Below are 19039 nucleotides of genomic sequence, written 5' to 3' on the forward strand. Positions count from 1 at the left end.
ACAATGCTGTAACACTAGATATCAATTACAGAAAAAAACTGTAAAAAATACAAACATATGGAGGCTAAACAATACACTACTAAATAACCAAGAGATCACTGAAGAAATCAAAGAGGAAATCAAAAAATACCTAGAAACAAATGACAATGAAAACACGAGGACCCAAAACCTATGGGATGCAGCAAAAGCAGTTCTAAGAGGGAAGTTTATAGCAATACAATTCTACCTCAGGAAACAAGAAAAATCTTAAATAAACAACCTAACCTTACACCTAAAGCAATTAGAGAATGAAGAAGAAAAAAACCCAAAGTTAGCAGATGGAAGGAAATCGTAAAGACCAGATCAGAAATAAATGAAAAAGAAATGAAGGAAATGATAGCCAGGATCAATAAAACTAAAAGCTGGTTCTTTGAGAAGGTAAACAAAATTGATAAACCATTAGCCAGACTCATCAAGAAAAAAGGGGGAAGACTCAAATCAATCAAATTAGAAATGAAAAAGGAGAAGTAACAACTGACACTGCAGAAATACAAAGGATCCTGAGAGACTACTACAAGCAACTATATGCCAATAAAATGGACAACCTGGAAGAAATGGACAAATTCTTAGAAAAGCACAACCTTCTGAGATTGAAACAGGAAGAAATAGAAAATATAAACAGACCAATCACAAGCACCGAAATTGAAACTGTGATTAAAAGTCTTCCAACAAACAAAAGCCCAGGACCAGATGGCTTCACAGGCGAATTCTATCAAACATTTAGAGAAGAGCTAACACCTGTCCTTCTCAAACTCTTCCAAAATATAGCAGAGGGAGGAACACTCCCAAACTCATTCTACGAGGCCACCATCACCCTGATACCAAACCAGACAAAGATACTACAAAAGGACACAGTTACAGAAAGATAGAGAAGATGAAAAGGCAGAGGGCTATGTCCCAGATGAAGGAACAAGATAAAACCCCAGAAAAACAACTAAATGAAGTGGAGATAGGCAACCTTCCAGAAAAAGAATTCAGAATAATGATAGTGAAGATGATCCAGGACCTCGGAATAAGAATGGAGGCAAAGATTGAGAAGATGCAAGAAATGATTAACAAAGACCTAGAAGAATTAAAGAACAAACAAACAGAGATGACCAATACAATAACTGAAATGAAAACTACACTAGAAGGAATCAATAGCAGAATAACTGAGGCAGAAGAACGGATAAGTGACCTGGAAGACAGAATGATGGAATTCACTGCTGCAGAACAGACTAAAGAAAAAAGAATGAAAAGAAATGAAGACAGCCTAAGAGACCTCTGGGACAACATTAAACGCAACAACATTCGCATTATAGGGGTCCCAGAAGGAGAAGAGAGAGAGAAAGGACCAGAGAAAATATTTGAAGAGATTATAGTCGAAAACTTCCCTAACATGGGAAAGGAAATAGCCACCCAAGTCCAGGAAGCGCAGAGAGTCCCATACAGGATAAACCCAAGGAGAAACACGCCGAGACACATAGTAATCAAAGTGGCAAAAATTAAAGACAAAGAAAAATTATTGAAAGCAGCAAGGGAAAAACGACAAATAACATACAAGGGAACTCCCATAAGGTTAACAGCTGATTTCTCAGCAGAAACTCTGCAAGCCAGAAGGGAGTGGCAGGATATACTTAAAGTGATGAAAGGGAAGAACCTACAACCAAGATTACTCTACCCGGCAAGGATCTCATTTAGATTTGATGGAGAAATCAAAAGCTTTACAGACAAGCAAAAGCTAAGAGAATTCAGCACCACCAAACCAGCTCTACAACAAATGCTAAAGGAACTTCTCTAAGTGGGAAACACAAGAGAAGAAAAGGACCTACAAAAACAAACCCAAAACAATTAAGAAAATGGTCATAGGAACATACATATCGATTATTACCTTAAACGTGAATGGATTAAATGCCCCAACCAAAAGACATAGACTGGCTGAATGGATACAAAAACAAGACCCATATATATGCTGTCTACAAGAGACCCACTTTAGACCTAGGGACACATACAGACTGAAAGTGAGGGGATGGAAAAAGATATTCCATGCAAATGGAAATCAAAAGAAAGCTGGAGTAGCTATACTCATATCAGATAAAATAGACTTTAAAATAAAGAATGTTACAAGAGACAAGGAAGGACACTACATAATGATCCAGGGATCAATCCAAGAAGAAGATATAACAATTATAAATATATATGCACCCAACATAGGAGCACCTCAATACATAAGGCAACTGCTAACAGCTATAAAAGAGGAAATCGACAGTAACACAATAATAGTGGGGGACTTTAACACCTCACTTACACCAATGGACAGATCATCCAAAATGAAAATAAATAAGGAAACAGAAGCTTTAAATGACACAATAGACCAGATAGATTTAATTGATATATATCGGACATTCCATCCAAAAACAGCAGATTACACGTTCTTCTCAAGTGCGCACGGAACATTCTCCAAGATAGATCACATCTTGGGTCACAAATCAAGCCTCAGTAAATTTAAGAAAATTGAAATCATATCAAGCATCTTTTCTGACCACAACGCTATGAGATTAGAAATGAATTACAGGGAAAAAAACGTAAAAAGGACAAACACATGGAGGCTAAACAATACGTTACTAAATAACCAAGAGATCACTGAAGAAATCAAAGAGGAAATCAAAAAATACCTAGAGACAAATGACAATGAAAACACGACGACCCAAAACCTATGGGATGCAGCAAAAGCAGTTCTAAGAGGGAAGTTTATAGCTATACAAGCCTACCTAAAGAAACAAGAAAAAGCTCAAGTAAACAATCTAACCTTACACTTAAAGAAACTAGAGAAAGAAGAACAAACAAAACCCAAAGTTAGCAGAAGGAAAGAAATCATAAAGATCAGAGCAGAAATAAATGAAATAGAAACAAAGAAAACAATAGCAAAGATCAATAAAACTAAAAGTTGGTTCTTTGAGAAGATAAACAAAATTGATAAGCCATTAGCCAGACTCATCAAGAAAAAGAGGGAGAGGACTCAAATCAATAAAATCAGAAATGAAAAAGGAGAAGTTACAACAGACACTGCAGAAATACAAAGCATCCTAAGAGACTACTACAAGCAACTTTATGCCAATAAAATGGACAACCTGGAAGAAATGGACAAATTCTTAGAAAGGTATAACCTTCCAAGACTGAACCAGGAAGAAACAGAAAATATGAACAGACCAATCACAAGTAATGAAATTGAAACTGTGATTAAAAATCTTCCAACAAACAAAAGTCCAGGACCAGACGGCTTCACAGGTGAATTCTATCAAACATTTAGAGAAGAGCTAACACCCATCCTTCTCAAACTCTTCCAAAAAATTGCAGAGGAAGGAACACTCCCAAACTCATTCTAGGAGGCCACCATCACCCTGATACCAAAACCAGACAAAGACACTACAAAAAAAGAAAATTACAGACCAATATCACTGATGAATATAGATGCAAAAATCCTCAACAAAATACTAGCAAACAGAATCCAACAACACATTAAAAGGATCATACACCACGATCAAGTGGGATTTATCCCAGGGATGCAAGGATTCTTCAATATACGCAAATCAATCAATGTGATACACCATATTAACAAATTGAAGAATAAAAACCATATGATCATCTCAATAGATGCAGAAAAAGCTTTTGACAAAATTCAACACCCATTTCTGATAAAAACTCTCCAGAAAGTGGGCATAGAGGGAACCTACCTCAACATAATAAAGGCCATATATGACAAACCCACAGCAAACATCATTCTCAATGGTGAAAAACTGAAAGCATTTCCTCTAAGATCAGGAACGAGACAAGGATGTCCACTCTCACCACTATTATTCAACATAGTTTTGGAAGTCCTAGCCACGGCAATCAGAGAAGAAAAAGAAATAAAAGGAATACAAATTGGAAAAGAAGAAGAAAAACTGTCACTGTTTGCGGATGACATGATACTATACATAGAGAATCCTAAAACTGCCACCAGAAAACTGCTAGAGCTAATTAATGAATATGGTAAAGTTGCAGGATACAAAATTAATGCACAGAAATCTCTTGCATTCCTATACACTAATGATGAAAAATCTGAAAGAGAAATTATGGAAACACTCCCATTTACCATTGCAACAAAAAGAATAAAATACCTAGGAATAAACCTACCTAGGGAGACAAAAGACCTGTATGCAGAAAACTATAAGACACTGATGAAAGAAATTAAAGATGATACCAACAGATGGAGAGATATACCATGTTCTTGGATTGGAAGAATCAACATTGTGAAAATGAGTATACTACCCAAAGCAATCTACAGATTCAATGCAATCCCTATCAAATTACCAATGGCATTTTTTACGGAGCTAGAACAAATCATCTTAAAATTTGTATGGAGACACAAAAGACCCCGAATAGGCAAAGCAGTCTTGAGGGAAAAAAATGGAGCTGGAGGAATCAGACTCCCTGACTTCAGACTATACTACAAAGCTACAGTAATCAAGACAATATGGTACTGGCACAAAAACAGAAACATAGATCAATGGAACAAGATAGAAAGCCCAGACATTAACCCACGCACCTATGGTCAACTAATCTATGACAAAGGAGGCAAAGATATACAATGGAGAAAAGACAGTCTCTTCAATAAGTGGTGCTGGGAAAACTGGACAGCTACATGTAAAAGAATGAAATTAGAATACTCCCTAACACCATACACAAAAATAAACTCAAAATGGATTAGAGACCTAAATATAAGACTGGACACTATAAAACTCTTAGAGGAAAACATAGGAAGAACACTCTTTGACATAAATCACAGCAAGATCTTTTTTGATCCACCTCCTAGAGTAATGGAAATAAAAACAAAAATAAACAAGTGGGACCTAATGAAACTTCAAAGCTTTTGCACAGCAAAGGAAACCATAAACAAGACGAAAAGACAACCCTCAGAATGGGAGAAAATATTTGCAAATGAATCAACGGACAAAGGATTAATCTCCAAAATATATAAACAGCTCATTCAGCTCAATATCAAAGAAACAAACACCCCAATCCAAAAATGGGCAGAAGACCTAAATAGACATTTCTCCAAAGAAGACATACAGATGGCCACGAAGCACATGAAAAGATGCTCAACATCACTAATTATTAGAGAAATGCAAATCAAAACTACAATGAGGTATCACCTCACTCCTGTTAGAATGGGCATCATCAGAAAATCTACAAACAACAAATGCTGGAGAGGGTGTGGTGAAAAGGGAACCCTCTTGCACTGTTGGTGGGAATGTAAATTGATACAGCCACTATGGAGAACAATATGGAGGTTCCTTAAAAAACTAAAAATAGAATTACCATATGACCCAGCAATCCCACTACTGGGCATATACCCAGAGAAAACCGTAATTCAAAAAGACACATGCACCCGAATGTTCATTGCAGCACTATTTACAATAGCCAGGTCATGGAAGCAACCTAAATGCCCATCAACAGACGAATGGATAAAGAAGATGTGGTACATATATACAATGGAATATTACTCAGCCATAAAAAGGAACGAAATTGAGTCATTTGTTGAGACGTGGATGGATCTAGAGACTGTCATACAGAGTGAAGTAAGTCAGAAAGAGAAAAACAAATATCGTATATTAATGCATGTATGCGGAACCTAGAAAAATGGTACAGATGAGCCAGTTTGCAGGGCAGAAGTTGAGACACAGATGTAGAGAATGGACATATGGACACCAAGGGGGGAAAACTGCGGTGGGGTGGGGATGGTGGTGTGCTGAATTGGGCGATTGGGATTGACATGTATACACTGATGTGTATAAAACTGATGCCTAATAAGAACCTGCAGTATAAAAAAACAAACAAAACAACTAATACTAAACTTTCATTGGGTTATTTGTATGGAAATATGTTAATATAAATGTTTCAGACATTACATGAAATTTCTAAAAATCTTATATTTGTATTTGTATGGAAATATGTATGGAAATATGTTAATATAAATGTTTCAGACATTACAAAAAAAAAAAAAAGATACTACAAAAGAAGAAAATTACAGACCAATATCACTGATGAATATAGATGCAAAAATCCTCAACAAAATACTAGCAAACAGAATCCAACAGCACATTAAAAGGATCATACACCCTGTTCAAGTGGGGTTTATCCCAGGAATGCAAGGATTCTTCAATATACACAAGTCAATCAATGTGATACACCATATTAAAAAATTGAAGAATAAAAAACATATAATCATCTCAAGAGCTGCAGAAAAAGCTTTTGACAAAATTCAACACCGATTTATGATAAAAACCCTCCAGAAAGTAGGCATAGAGGGAACTTACCTCAACATAATAAAGGCCATATATGACAAACCCACAGCCAACATCATTCTCAATGGTGAAAAACTGAAACCATTTCCTCTAAAATCAAGAACAAGACAAGGATGCCCACTCTCACCACGATTATTCAAAATAGTTTTGGAAGTTTTAGCCACAACAATCAGAGAAGAAAAAGAAATAAAAGGAATCCAATTCTTAAAAGAAGAAGTAAAGCTGTCACTGTTTGCAGATGACATGATACTATACATAGAGAATCCTGAAGATGCTAGCAGAAAACTACTAGAGCTAATCAATGAATTTGGTAAAGTAGGATACAAAATTAATGCACAGATATCTCTTGCATTCCTATACATTAATGATGAAAAATCTGCAAGAGAAATTAATGAAACATTCCTATTTACCATGGCAACAAAAAGAATAAAATACCTAGGAATAAACCTACCTAAGGAGACAAAAGACCTGTATGCAGAAAACTATAAGACACTGATGAAAGAAATTAAAGATGATACAAACAGATGGAGAGATATACCATCTTCTTAGATTGGAAGAATCAACATTGTGAAAATGACAATACTACCCAAAGCAATCTGCAGATTCAATGCAATCCCTATCAAACTACCAATGGCATTTTTCACAGAACTAGAACAAATAATTCCACAATTTGTATGGAAACACAAAAGACCCCAGATAGTCAGAGCAATCTTGAGAAAGAAAAACGGAGCTGGAGGAATCAGGCTCCCTGACTTTGGACTATACTACAAAGCTTGGGCAAAGTTGTTGCATAATAATTCAAAATTAGAGGACATCAAGATGAAGGTTTTAAAGGAGTCTTTTTTTTTTTTTTTTTAGAATGGTGTAAGGCTTTATTTATTTTTAAAATATTTATCTATTTATTTATTTATTTGGTTGCTCCAAGTCTTAGTTGCAGCAGGCAGGCTCCTTAGTTTCGGCATGTGAACTCTCAGTTGTGGCGTGCATGTGGGATCTAGTTCCCTGACCAGGGATCGAAGCCAGGCCCCCTGCACTGGGAGCATGGAGTCATCCACTGCGCCACCAGGGAAGTCCCTTAAAGGAGTCTTAATAGTAAAATTTTCTGATAAGTGAGTTGTTTGCTCAGATGAGTCATCTATTGTTCTGATAGAAGAACTGCTGGCCAGAGTAAGCAAACTCTTTGCCCAGAAAACTAATTTGCAAGAATTTCCTAAAGAAAAAGTGAAATTATACATTAGTTTACATTCTTATCTTCCTGGACAAGAATTACCTGAAATAAATAGTTAAGTCATATTGACAGAGTTGGTCTCAATTTTCAAAAATGAGGAAATTTAGTAATTTTCCAAGGACTACACCCAGAACTCAGTAGGTCCAAAGTCTCAGTTTATTCCACAGTGCTAGGTTTTCCCTCGAAATATCTTCATATATCCCTGAAAATAAGACTGCACGTAGCCACATAACTTCACCACCAAGACTAAGAACTATTAAAAATGATTGAAGAAGGCAATTTAGGTGATACAAACAAGCTTTATTTAATACTTCATGAAGTGGACAGTCTCCATGTGGAGAGCAGTAAGGCAGGGGAGAAAGTAGCAAGCATTTAAAGAGGAAAGAATAAGGGACAAGGAAGAGAAAACTAGAAAATGAATAAGGAACAAGGAAATAAGTAAAAAGCCCAGAGTTGGTTTGGCATTTGAGGAATGGCTTGTTACTGAACCAAACTCGGGTCCCCTTGCCTGCACAGAGCAAAGCCAATCTACTGACACCAGATTGTGGTGAAAGAAAGTACAGTGTTTATTGCAGGGCACCAAACAAGGAGAATGGGCAGCTCATGCTCAAAAGACCTGAACTCCCTGATGGCTTTCAGGCAAGTGTCTTTTAAAAAAGTGTTAGGGGAGAAGGTCATAGGATGTATGATCAGCTTGTGTACCTTCTTCTGATTGGCTGGTGGTGAGGTAACAGGGTGATGTTTCAAGTATCTCACTCATCAACCTTCTGATTCCAACCAGTCTGAGGTCTACGTGCTTGTGGTCAGCATATGATCACCATTCTCCATCAGGTGGGGGTGGGTCTTAGTTTCTGCAGAACAACTCAAAGATATGCATCCGATTGTTATCTGTATCCCTTCAGGAAGAACTATGAGCCTGTGACTCTATTGTTCTAATCATTAACTGCTTGAGTCTGCTCTTTGGAACTGAGGGAAGGTCTGGGAGACTGAAGTTATTTTCTACAGACAAGAAATGGGGTACACAGAGGGGTTTTTTTACCTGGGGAGGCCCCATAGGGTCCTGCTTGCTTTCAATCCCCTCTTTTCTTTGCTATTCCTCAGTTCTGAGGGGAACAGGGATGGGACAAGAAAGGGAGTAAAGTTTTGAATAGAGAGATTAATCATAAACTCAGTGGAGGAAGTCAGTTTTAGGGGGACTTGGTTTCAGGCTGACTGGCTGTAGTGTGTTTCTGGTCAAGCAGAACATTTATAAGGACACGAAAATTATCCAGATTTTAATTTGCTGACGTGGCACTCTTGGCAGGACAGCTCTGTCTTGGGCCTTGATGGTTATTGCAACAGAACTAAGGTTGCCTACATCAATATGACTTTACTATCATTTTCCAGGAAGATAAGGCTACAAACCAGCAAATTACTTCATTGCTTTGTGGAGGAGGAAAATTAATTTTCCTTCTACCCTTCTGAGTTATTGGCTGAGAACCCCCTGTAATAAAAGACAGATTAACATGAGAAAAAAAATTTTTTAATTACATAAACACATAGGGGAGCACCACAAAGATATGAGACTCAAAATGCAGCCAGACAATTGAGACTTATGTGTCATCCTGAGCAAAGGCAAGGGATAGGGGAATGAGGCTTCAAAGGGGGAAAGGCCATTCCTGGAAAGGTGAGAGGAGCAAATATTTGGTAAACAAAAGTTATCCTGCCAAGCAGATAAGTCTCTCAGGTAAAAAGATTATCTCTGGTAATAGGTCTCTTCCTGATACAGACCCACCTTCTAATGTAAATTTCCTTTATAAATATAGATTTTCCTTACAAAAGTGTAACTCTACTGTGTTTTCAGAGCTTTTCCAGTGTCTGCAGTTTCTTAAAAATAATCAGCACAAAATAATCATTATACCAAAGAAGCATATTAGAGGGGTGGGGGAGGGCACATTCTGCTACTCTTCAGCTTACTTCAGGGACTTCAAGAAAATTCATTCAGAAAAATAAGCTATTCAACCAGTCGCCTTCTTAGGACAATAGCTTGCTCATCTGGCAAGCTGCTTGCTGATGAAATAATCATTTATTCATCAAGAATCATATTCATCTCCACCTGTCTGTGACTACCAGTCTTAAACTATTTATATCATGAAGTTTTCCCAGTCCCAAAGAGATCCCTGACTTGAAAGACTAGGATTAAACCACAGGAGCCCAGACTTTAAACCCCTGTAAATATCCATCTCTGATCTCTTCCTTCAGAGACCCTATTAAGACTCTATCAAGGTGATACTCTCTCTAACAGAAAGGACATAATAATATAATAACAACAGTAGATAATGGCTCAGGTTTGCCTGATCACCAGGTTGTTCTGGTGGTTATCTATGTCTTTTGAGAGTTGGCAGTTGACATCCTTCAGGATCTGACATTCTGCCTTATGGGCAGGGGCTGTTTAAATGAATGGTAAATTATAAATAGAGATACCACTTGAGATAGTGCGTCATGGGTTACAAAGCACTACAACATACATCACTTGATTTAATCATCAAAAGAACTACTTGAGGTAGATATTTTTATGATGCTTCCTTTAATCCTTAACATTCTTTTATAGGTCAATAAACAAAAGCTCAGAGAGGGAGGCCAAATGATTTGGTAAAGATCAAATAGCAAGTAATCAAGATGGGACTTGATGTGTAGATGGCTGTATCATAAAAATTTTTTTCAAGTTGTTTGTGTTCAGTGCTCCCATATCATGTAATCTCTCTTTTGTCCCAATATCCTTGCCCAGTTTTCCACTTCCTGATATCTTCAAAGCACCTGTTCAAAATTTCCTCACAGTGATCTGCTATTTCTGCTTCTTTGACTCTTCTAATCATCTCTTCTCCAGGAAGCTTCCCAAACAGATCATGGTGTGACCTTCCATGGTTTGTAGTTAAAAAGTTAACAATTTCTTTGCTTTTTCATATTAATGTAGTTTATTTCTCCTAATCTATTTGAGGTCCTTATCTTCTAAAAGGCAGTCTTCCTAACTAAAAGGGCTGCTATAACTTCCTTGATGAAAGTAAATTCAGGCTTCCCAAGTATCTCAAATGAAAACAATCTCTATGTGAACAGGGGTTACTGAGCCATCAACTGACCCTGAGATTCAGCTTCCTCTTGAATGTGCCACTACCATTATGACCTCAGGGGCCGCTGCTTCAGCTTTGTTGGATTATTCTCAGCCAGAGACACAGGAATTGGTTCTCTAGGTTGTGTTCTGCACAAGGGCTCCTGACAAACTGAGCTAGTGTTGGTAGAAATACAGCTCACATTCCCCTGGCCAGCCTTACCTGCCCAGAGAGTCCTTTTTCTAATTTGCAAAAAGGCAGCATGTAAATTAGTGAGGCTCACATGGCCTGAAACATTTGCCTAAGATTTAACTAAATGAAAATACTAGAGAAAGTAACTTGCTACTGAACAATCTAGTACATAAATGTATCTCCAACTTGCACTCTTCTCCAGAAAATCTTCCTCTTGATCTCTGGACCAGGATTCTCAACAAAGACCACATGCCCCTAAAACAGAACAGCATTTCAAACCCTTCTAAAGTCCTTGGGCAAGGAAAATGGGAATAATAAGGATATATTATAAAGACTCTGTGAGAAATATGGAGAGAGTTTTTAATACCATGCCTGGCACATAGTAAGTACTCAGAATTGGTAGCTGTTATTATGATTCAGTAGCCTTTGACTTCACTTTTCCTCTTTATCATGCCCAACTCCATATTCAAATTCATCAGTGAAAAGATGAGACTTTGAACACTAAACAGAATTTATATGCCTTTAACCTGACTCTTGACCTTGAATCTTAACACAAAGAAATAAACATATCTTTCTTCTAAGAAAATAAAACATGAATAATATTTATAAAATATTTATAGAATATTTATGAAAGAGCATTTTCACATATAATGTTGGAGTGTATATACTAAAAGTACTTACTAGATATACATGTTATTCAAATGCCCACGTCATACCAAAACAAAATTTTAAGTGTGATAGATTTTTATTTTAAAAATAAAAGCTCTTATCTGTATAATGCTTCTTTTTATAACTGCCAGCTGTAATCCACCAAGAGTCAGGGTGCCTGGTCATTTACCAGGACAGAATTCAGACTCTCTTAGAAAATATGCCTGTCCCCTTTGACTTAGAGAAGGCAGGCAATCCTTCCAGACATGTCACCAGCCTAGGACTGATTTCATTCTCCTGCTTGGAAGGAGTGATAGCATCTTGTGATTACATTTGCTTGTTAGTGCAGCCTTTTATAAAGAACTAAAGTGTTCCACGGAGTGTCATTTAGACTCAGTCAAGCTGGATTGATATAAAGTAGAATGTGTTAGAGGTAAGAATGGAGTGGTATTTTTAGATCTTTTTAAATTTAAAAAGCTTTAAGCCACCATTAGCACATTCATTAAAGTAGCATTCAATTATGAGATGGGTCTTTATGCATATATAATGTATCAAATTAAGCAGAAGAAAATAACTTTAAGACTTCTTATTTTAACTGGCTTTGCATTTTACAGGTTTTGGAAAAGTAATTCTTAACTTTTCAATTAATCTTTTTATTAAGGACTCCCTGTATGACTGGCAATTCACTGAATACTTTGAGAAAAACAGAGATTAGTCTAAAGTAGTGAAGACATCCTGTAGGGGGTCGCTGTTTTCTTATTCTACTTGGAAACAAGCCTGGACCCCTATCTTCTTCTGCATCCCTATTATCTATCATGCTGTAGATAAGGATCCCAAACCCAAAAGCCCAGGGAAACTAGACAGGTAAATAAACAAAGGGACATGTGCCTGAGATCGTAGTTGTTACTTAGTTCCAACCAATTGAAATTAAAGGCCAACCCAGTTTGACAAATCTGAATATTTATGGAAATTCTTTTCCATTTTAAAATGTTGGCAACTAATTCAAATTAAAAGAAAAAAGTATATTCTGTAGGTCTATTCTGTGTGGGCCAGCAAGAAAGTAACTATGAGCCAGAATCAGGGCATAACCTACCAGGTGCAATCTGACTTAGAGTGAAATGAGATTAGAAGACAGAAATGTTAGAAACATTAAAAGATAACAGGCAGAGGGGGCTTCCCTGGTGGCACAGTGGTTAAGAATCTGCCTGCCAATGCAGGGGACACGGGTTCGAGCCCTGGTCTGGGAAGATCCCACATACCACGGAGCAACTGAACCCGTGAGCCACAACTACTGAGCCTGTGCTCCACCATGGGAGAGGCCATGACAGTGAGAGGCCCGCGCACCGCGATGAAGAGTAGCCCTCGCACAGAAACGAAGACCCAACACAGCCAAAACTAAATAAATAAATAAATTTATATATATAAAAAAAAAGATAACAGGCAGAAAGAAAAAAAGTATCCTGAATTTTTTGGTTACAAATGACATAAAATTCAACTCCAATTGGCTTTTTAAAGGGGGACCTATTTATGATCTCACCTAAGTGAAAAATCCAGATGTAGGACTGGATTCAGGCAGGGCTGGATCTAGCAATTCAAATGATATAAGCATCGTTTCTCTCCAGTCCTTCCCTTATCCTTCCAAGGTGTCTGCTTCATCCTTCAGGGTTTACATGGTGACCTCAGTATATTCAGGCTTGTCCATTAGAGTTAAAAACGTAGCTACCATGTTCTAAACTTCACATCTTCACACTCTACCTACTAAGAGATGATAGGTTCTTTAGCTCCTGCAGAAGAGAGAGTAAATTTCTCCTTCCATAAAGGGCAAAGTGTGTCTCTTTGTATGTAACTACCTCCAGTGAGGTTGTGGGCCCTACCTTGGACCATAATGGCCAGGAGATGGAATCACCATTTAACTTAAGCCACTGAGAGTTTCAGGGGCTTCTCTGGAGCAACCCAACCCAATAATACATAGCTGAGAATAGCAAGGGTAGTTTCGCACCATTTTCTTCAGGGATTACTGCTATAGGGAAAGGGAAATAGAGTCACAAACAGTAATTATACACCAGATTAGGGGGAAACTATTAAAGAAACTGAAAGTAAAATACAAATTAGTAGGAAAAAAAGTAAGAAAAGATAGTGCCAATAAATGCAAAATCTTCAAGGTGAAAGGTGTGGGGATCAAAGGCAATTGCTACAGGGAAAAAACATGTAAGAACGGAGAATACTTACTCTAAAAGTGCTAGAAGAAAACATGGGATAATTTTTATTTTTATAATTTTAAAGTGAGAACTAGTTAACATACAAAATTCAGAAGCCATAAAGAAGCAAAATAAATTTGACTACATAAAACTACGTGTCTACAATAACACAATTTTATTAAAAATAAGGCAAGTAACAAGCTGGTAACATATTCGCAACTCATATAACACACAGAGAAATAATAGCCTTAATCTTTAAAGAATACTTACAAATCAAAAGGAAAAATAAACCCAATAGGAAACTGAGTAAGAGGGGGAAAAAATGACTTAAAATATAAAAAGATGCTTAACTTCAGTTATAATTAAAGAAATGTAAATCAAAAGAAGCAGATGTTATTTTTTTATATATTAGATCAGCAAAGATCAAAAAAGTTGGTGTTATACAATGTGGCAAAGCTGTGAGGAAACAGACCTCTTCACCCATCCTTGATGGGTGCAATCTTTTTAAAGGACAATTACCAGCATTGCTCAAAATTAAATTGTACTACCTTACTGTTACACAATTTAAATTCAAGGATCATATGTGTCAATGACTTTCAGTCAAGGAGCACCAAGAATGCACATGTAGTTGAACTGGTTGGATTTATGACTCATTATAGCAAAGCAGAATGCATACCACAGGGAGCCACGAGGTGCCTCAGTAAGAGGGTTCATTTCTAACTCTCTGTTATAGGATTTCACCTTTGATTGGATGCTTTTGGGGAGAGTCAAAGGAAGTGAGACTTTGAACTAGATTGGGTGCTGTCAGAAAGTCAGGACAAGTCTATGACTATCTCAATTAATCTTATCTAGAGGGAGGACAGACTAAAATGAGGCTAAAGTTATAATTAGTAAAGAAACAACAGCCAGTCTTATTAAGTGGAAGAGAGGCTGCTTGGTATTTTGTGGTGTTTGTACAGTGACCTTGTTTTTGTCTGTGCTTAGAGAAAATTATGAAGTGGTCTTGTTTAGACTAATTTTATCATGGTTTCAGAGTTACCTTGTTTGATGTTGGTGTTCCATGAAATTGTTTATGTCCAACAGGAGAATAATATGGTCCAGCTGTGAGTGCCACCCCAGCTTCAAACAACAGAAACCTATCTGTAAGTGATGTCAGAGCTTTCTTTTTCTTTCTAACTTAAAGCTATACTTTTACTTATACAAAGACATTTATGTATAAATATGTTCAATATAGCAATACTTATAGCAAAACATTCTAAATATTTACCAGCAGCAGAAAGGCTAAATCACTGATTATTATAGCTATATACTGGGTCACTATGCGGCTTTGAAAAACGATGTAAAAATGTGCTGATAGGAAGAATTCTAAAACATTGTTAGGTGATAAAAGCAAAGTATAAAATAACATTTGTTTCCGTTTATGTTGAAGGTCATTAGGGTTGTTTGGTAAATACTGTTTCATCCCCCTTCCAGGATAGGAATATATTTCCTGATCCTGTTGTGTTTAGACAGGGCTATGTTATTAGTTCTTGTAAATGAGTTATCAATAAGACATGAGCCACTTCCGAACTGTAACATTTAATTGTTCATCTAAGGTCCTCGGTAACTCTCTTCCTTTGTCATGGCTACTGACAATGATCCAGATGAAGGTCTGGATCCCAGAATAAGAAAACCATGAATCAGAGCCTCCAGTTGACCTGCAATAGAGACACAACATGAGAAAAAAATGCCTTTTGGTTAAGTCACTGAGATTTGGGGATGGTTAGTAACCACAGCATAGTCTAGTCTATTCTGGCTAATACAATATTAGACCAGAATTGGAGTGCTACAGTGAAAAAGGGGGGTGGCAATGGCTGTGGGATGAATTGGGAGATTGAGATTGACATGTATACACTACTGTGTGTAAAATAGATAGCTAGTGGGAACCTGTTGTATAGCGCAGGGAGCTCACCTTCGTGCTCTGTGGTGACCTAGATGGGTGGGATGGGGAGGGGAGGGAGGTCCAAGAGGGAGGGGATATATGTATACATATAGCTGATTCACTTCATTGTACATCAGAAACTAACACAACATTATAAAGCAACTATACCCCAATTAAAAAAAAAAAAAAGAATATGTGGTGTTGGGTTAGGGGTTGGGTGATGATCAGTGAGAAAACTTTGATCTGAGGCTGTAAGGAGGAGGATCCATATTATGCAATAACAAAACACATGGTAAAATTGTCACCAAAAAAAAATTATAAAGCAGTTAATATACCTAGTAGAATTGAAGTCTTAGGGGAAGAAGTTGAAAGACAAAATGTTAGTAGCAAGTGTTAGTTTCCATTGACTGCATTTGGCAAAGTATTACAAGAAAGACATAAGCTCAGAATAGAATTAGCTATTTCATAAGCAGGAATACAGTTTCACTTTCAACAGGTAGTTTCAAACCATCTTTTGTTTCAGAAAAGTTCTCTGGATTTATATTTTCTAGTATTTTTTATCTTCCATTGCTTTAGTTTTTGTCCTCAGGATCCCCTTTTATATGTGTGTTTAGTCTTCTTTGCTTGTCATCTATAACTATCACTGTCTCTCAAATATTTTTTAACACCTTACTTCTTTTTCATTTTTCACCTTTTACTTTCTATTTCTCTTAAGGCATTCATTGTGTTTATTAATTCCTTCAGGTTTATTCTTCAATTCTGAAATGACTTTTTCATTTATTAATAATTTTCTATATTTGTGAGCTCAAATTGCATTTTTTTCTATTTCTTATTCTGTTCTCCAATTATCTAATTTCTAAAATTTTAGAATTAAGATTTCTGTTGTTTCATGGCTTTAACGTTTTCTTAAATCATTTTATCTTTGAAGAATTTGGTTACAGTTTTCATCTATTTTTGTGTTCAAATGATCCTGGCATGCCTTCATTGTCTGTAAGGATATTATTTTGCTCCTTATTTTCTTTCTTATTATAAAACTGTCTCTTTATAAAAATCCTTTTCTGTTGTGCTTTTCATTTGTTATGCATTTTTCTGTATTAGAAAGGGAGGAATCAAGATAGCTTTCCTAGAATCATAGCTCTAGATTTCCTTCTGTAATATTCAAAATGTGTTCAAAACCAAAAGTTGACATTTTCCTGAGATCTGCTAACTCTGGTTCCTTCTCCCCAATATTTTGTTGAACTTTTTCTTTTATTTTTTTCCTATTGAAGTTCTACTCTCAGTACTTTTTACTTGATGCAAGATTTGATACTGGAAGGGAATTTTAGCTGAACACCCTCGAAGGTTTATAAAGCCCAGATTTGTCCAGCACCATCATGCATACCATGGTCCCTTAGCTCACACTGTGAATTAAGGTCTGCAGTTCTCCCTCCCAGTTCCAGCTGCTAGCCTCGAATTTTCTTGATGAGTTTACCAGTGAGTACCTGCTGGTAATTTAGATACTTTTTAGCTCTGGAGCCATCAGAAATTTTTGTCTTCCTTCTGCTTTCTCTCACATCACTGTTGAAATGGTGTGAGTCTTCTTGGTGGTTGTGGTTGGTCTTTACCTGCTCATATTTGGGAGTTTATAGTTAACCTAGTGGTAGATGTTGTCCATGTGTTTTAGGTTTTGCTGTCCTAGTCTCTATACTTGTTTATATGATGAGATTTGGAGAAATTTAAAAATTCTGCCACCATCTTCCCAGAGTCCTCCACCTTGAATGTTTAAACACCTACCTTTTTGGTTTTATGCTTTAAAGTGTTTTTATTCTTTCTTAAATATATATTTTATCGTATTTTTATATGTTCATATATATGTGTATGTGGGTGTGTGTGTATCAGTGCAGTCATGTGACATGTTGAATGGAAAAAAGTGTAAATTCATGATATGCATTCCAGCTTTGTAACTATTGTAGGTGACCCAAATCTCATTTTAATTCTCTAGTATCCATATTTTGATCTCTAATCTACACGCACACATGTGCGTGCATGCACACACACACACACACACACACACACACAATGAGGACTCCTTGAAAGGTAGATGATGCCAAATTTTAGGGCAGAAAAAAAAATCAGTATGGACCTGGACCATCTGTTTATTTGTACTAATTTCATAAATAAGGAAACTGAACTCCAAAGGTTGCTGCTAGACACAAGCATGCTTTAAAAATGTCAGCAGAAAAAAAAAAAAAAGTCAGCAGAAGTGCTGAAATAAAGGGAAGCAAACTACAGAGACCCTTACTAGTCAAATGTATACAGTTTGAGCATTAAAATAAGTTTAATGATAATAATTCTTGTGACAATTATAATAGTTAGCTAAACAGATTGAATCTAAGAAAGTCTAGAAGTTCCTAATAATACTCAAACAAGAAAAGTTTATAGACAATCACCAAAAGTTATCACATTATACAAGAAGAGTGTGTCTAATGGAATATGCTTCATATTTTATTGATCCAAATATATAAGGAATTGTTAACATACAAAAGTATTAACTAAGTATCTATCTATAAAGTTTAGGTATATACTTTCTTTGATCAAAAGAGTCCATAAGAAAGCCAAGTTATCTCAGCAAAAGTAGATTCAGTAACAAGAAAAGGAAAGCCTGATCAGCACATGTAATTAATCAGATTCAAAGGGTGTCCACAGCTAATCAGCTTCACTGGTCACATACAATAATCAAGTAAAGGGAGGGTTCAACAGAGTGTTCTAAAATGATAAATTAACCAAATGTACAAAAGAGTAAAGCTGACTAGGCAGACACAATCCCTCATCTCCTAGGAGCTGACAATTCTTGATGGTCCAACTAATTAAAATAAAATACTAATAAGAAATATATAAGATTTTAATAGTACTGACAAACCACACTAATAGATCAACGTGACAAGGCAATGGATAGGATAAAACTTAGAAGAATTCCTTACCTCTTTGAAAGCTACCAAGTCTCAAAAAATTAAAACTTTTATAAACAAAGCAAAAAAATTAAAAGCCTCACAATGTAATGATTAGAATTTTATTAGAAAAAGGAATTTACTACAGATTAGCAGCCTAGAAATCACCTTAGACTGCTCAGCCAGAGCCATGTCTCAACCAAGAATTAAACTTTTCATAACTCGTAACAAAACCTGATTAGGCTGAAATGATACCATTTTCTTAAAGATCTGGTAAGATTATCAAAACCCCATGTACAGATCTTAATGGAAGCCTAGGAAGATAAGACAAAAAAATAATAAAAAGACAAAATAATATATTATATTATACTATACTATATATAATATATATAACTTTATTTCTGGTTTTAGAGTAAATGTGTTTATTAATTTGTAATCATTGTAGTAGTATGTTGTCTATTTTTAAAAGGTGTT

The 19039-nt window shown here is 36.3% G+C and overlaps 2 protein-coding genes across 2 annotated transcripts in view; both read left to right on the forward strand.

The window, feature by feature from the left end:
- The window catches only part of METTL25 (methyltransferase like 25), a 178432-nt gene extending 163578 nt beyond the window's left edge, over positions 1-14854 (forward strand). Inside the window, exon 13 of the mRNA XM_059936623.1 lies at positions 14801-14854. The gene's annotated coding sequence lies outside the window, so the exon portion shown is untranslated. The remainder of the gene's footprint in view (positions 1-14800) is intronic.
- Positions 14826-19039, forward strand: part of TMTC2 (transmembrane O-mannosyltransferase targeting cadherins 2) — a 1049079-nt gene continuing 1044865 nt past the window's right edge. The window contains exon 1 of the mRNA XM_059936614.1: positions 14826-14859. The gene's annotated coding sequence lies outside the window, so the exon portion shown is untranslated. The remainder of the gene's footprint in view (positions 14860-19039) is intronic.

The sequence above is a fragment of the Balaenoptera ricei genome, chromosome 10 (assembly GCF_028023285.1).
Source record: "Balaenoptera ricei isolate mBalRic1 chromosome 10, mBalRic1.hap2, whole genome shotgun sequence".
Lineage (NCBI taxonomy): Eukaryota > Metazoa > Chordata > Mammalia > Artiodactyla > Balaenopteridae > Balaenoptera > Balaenoptera ricei.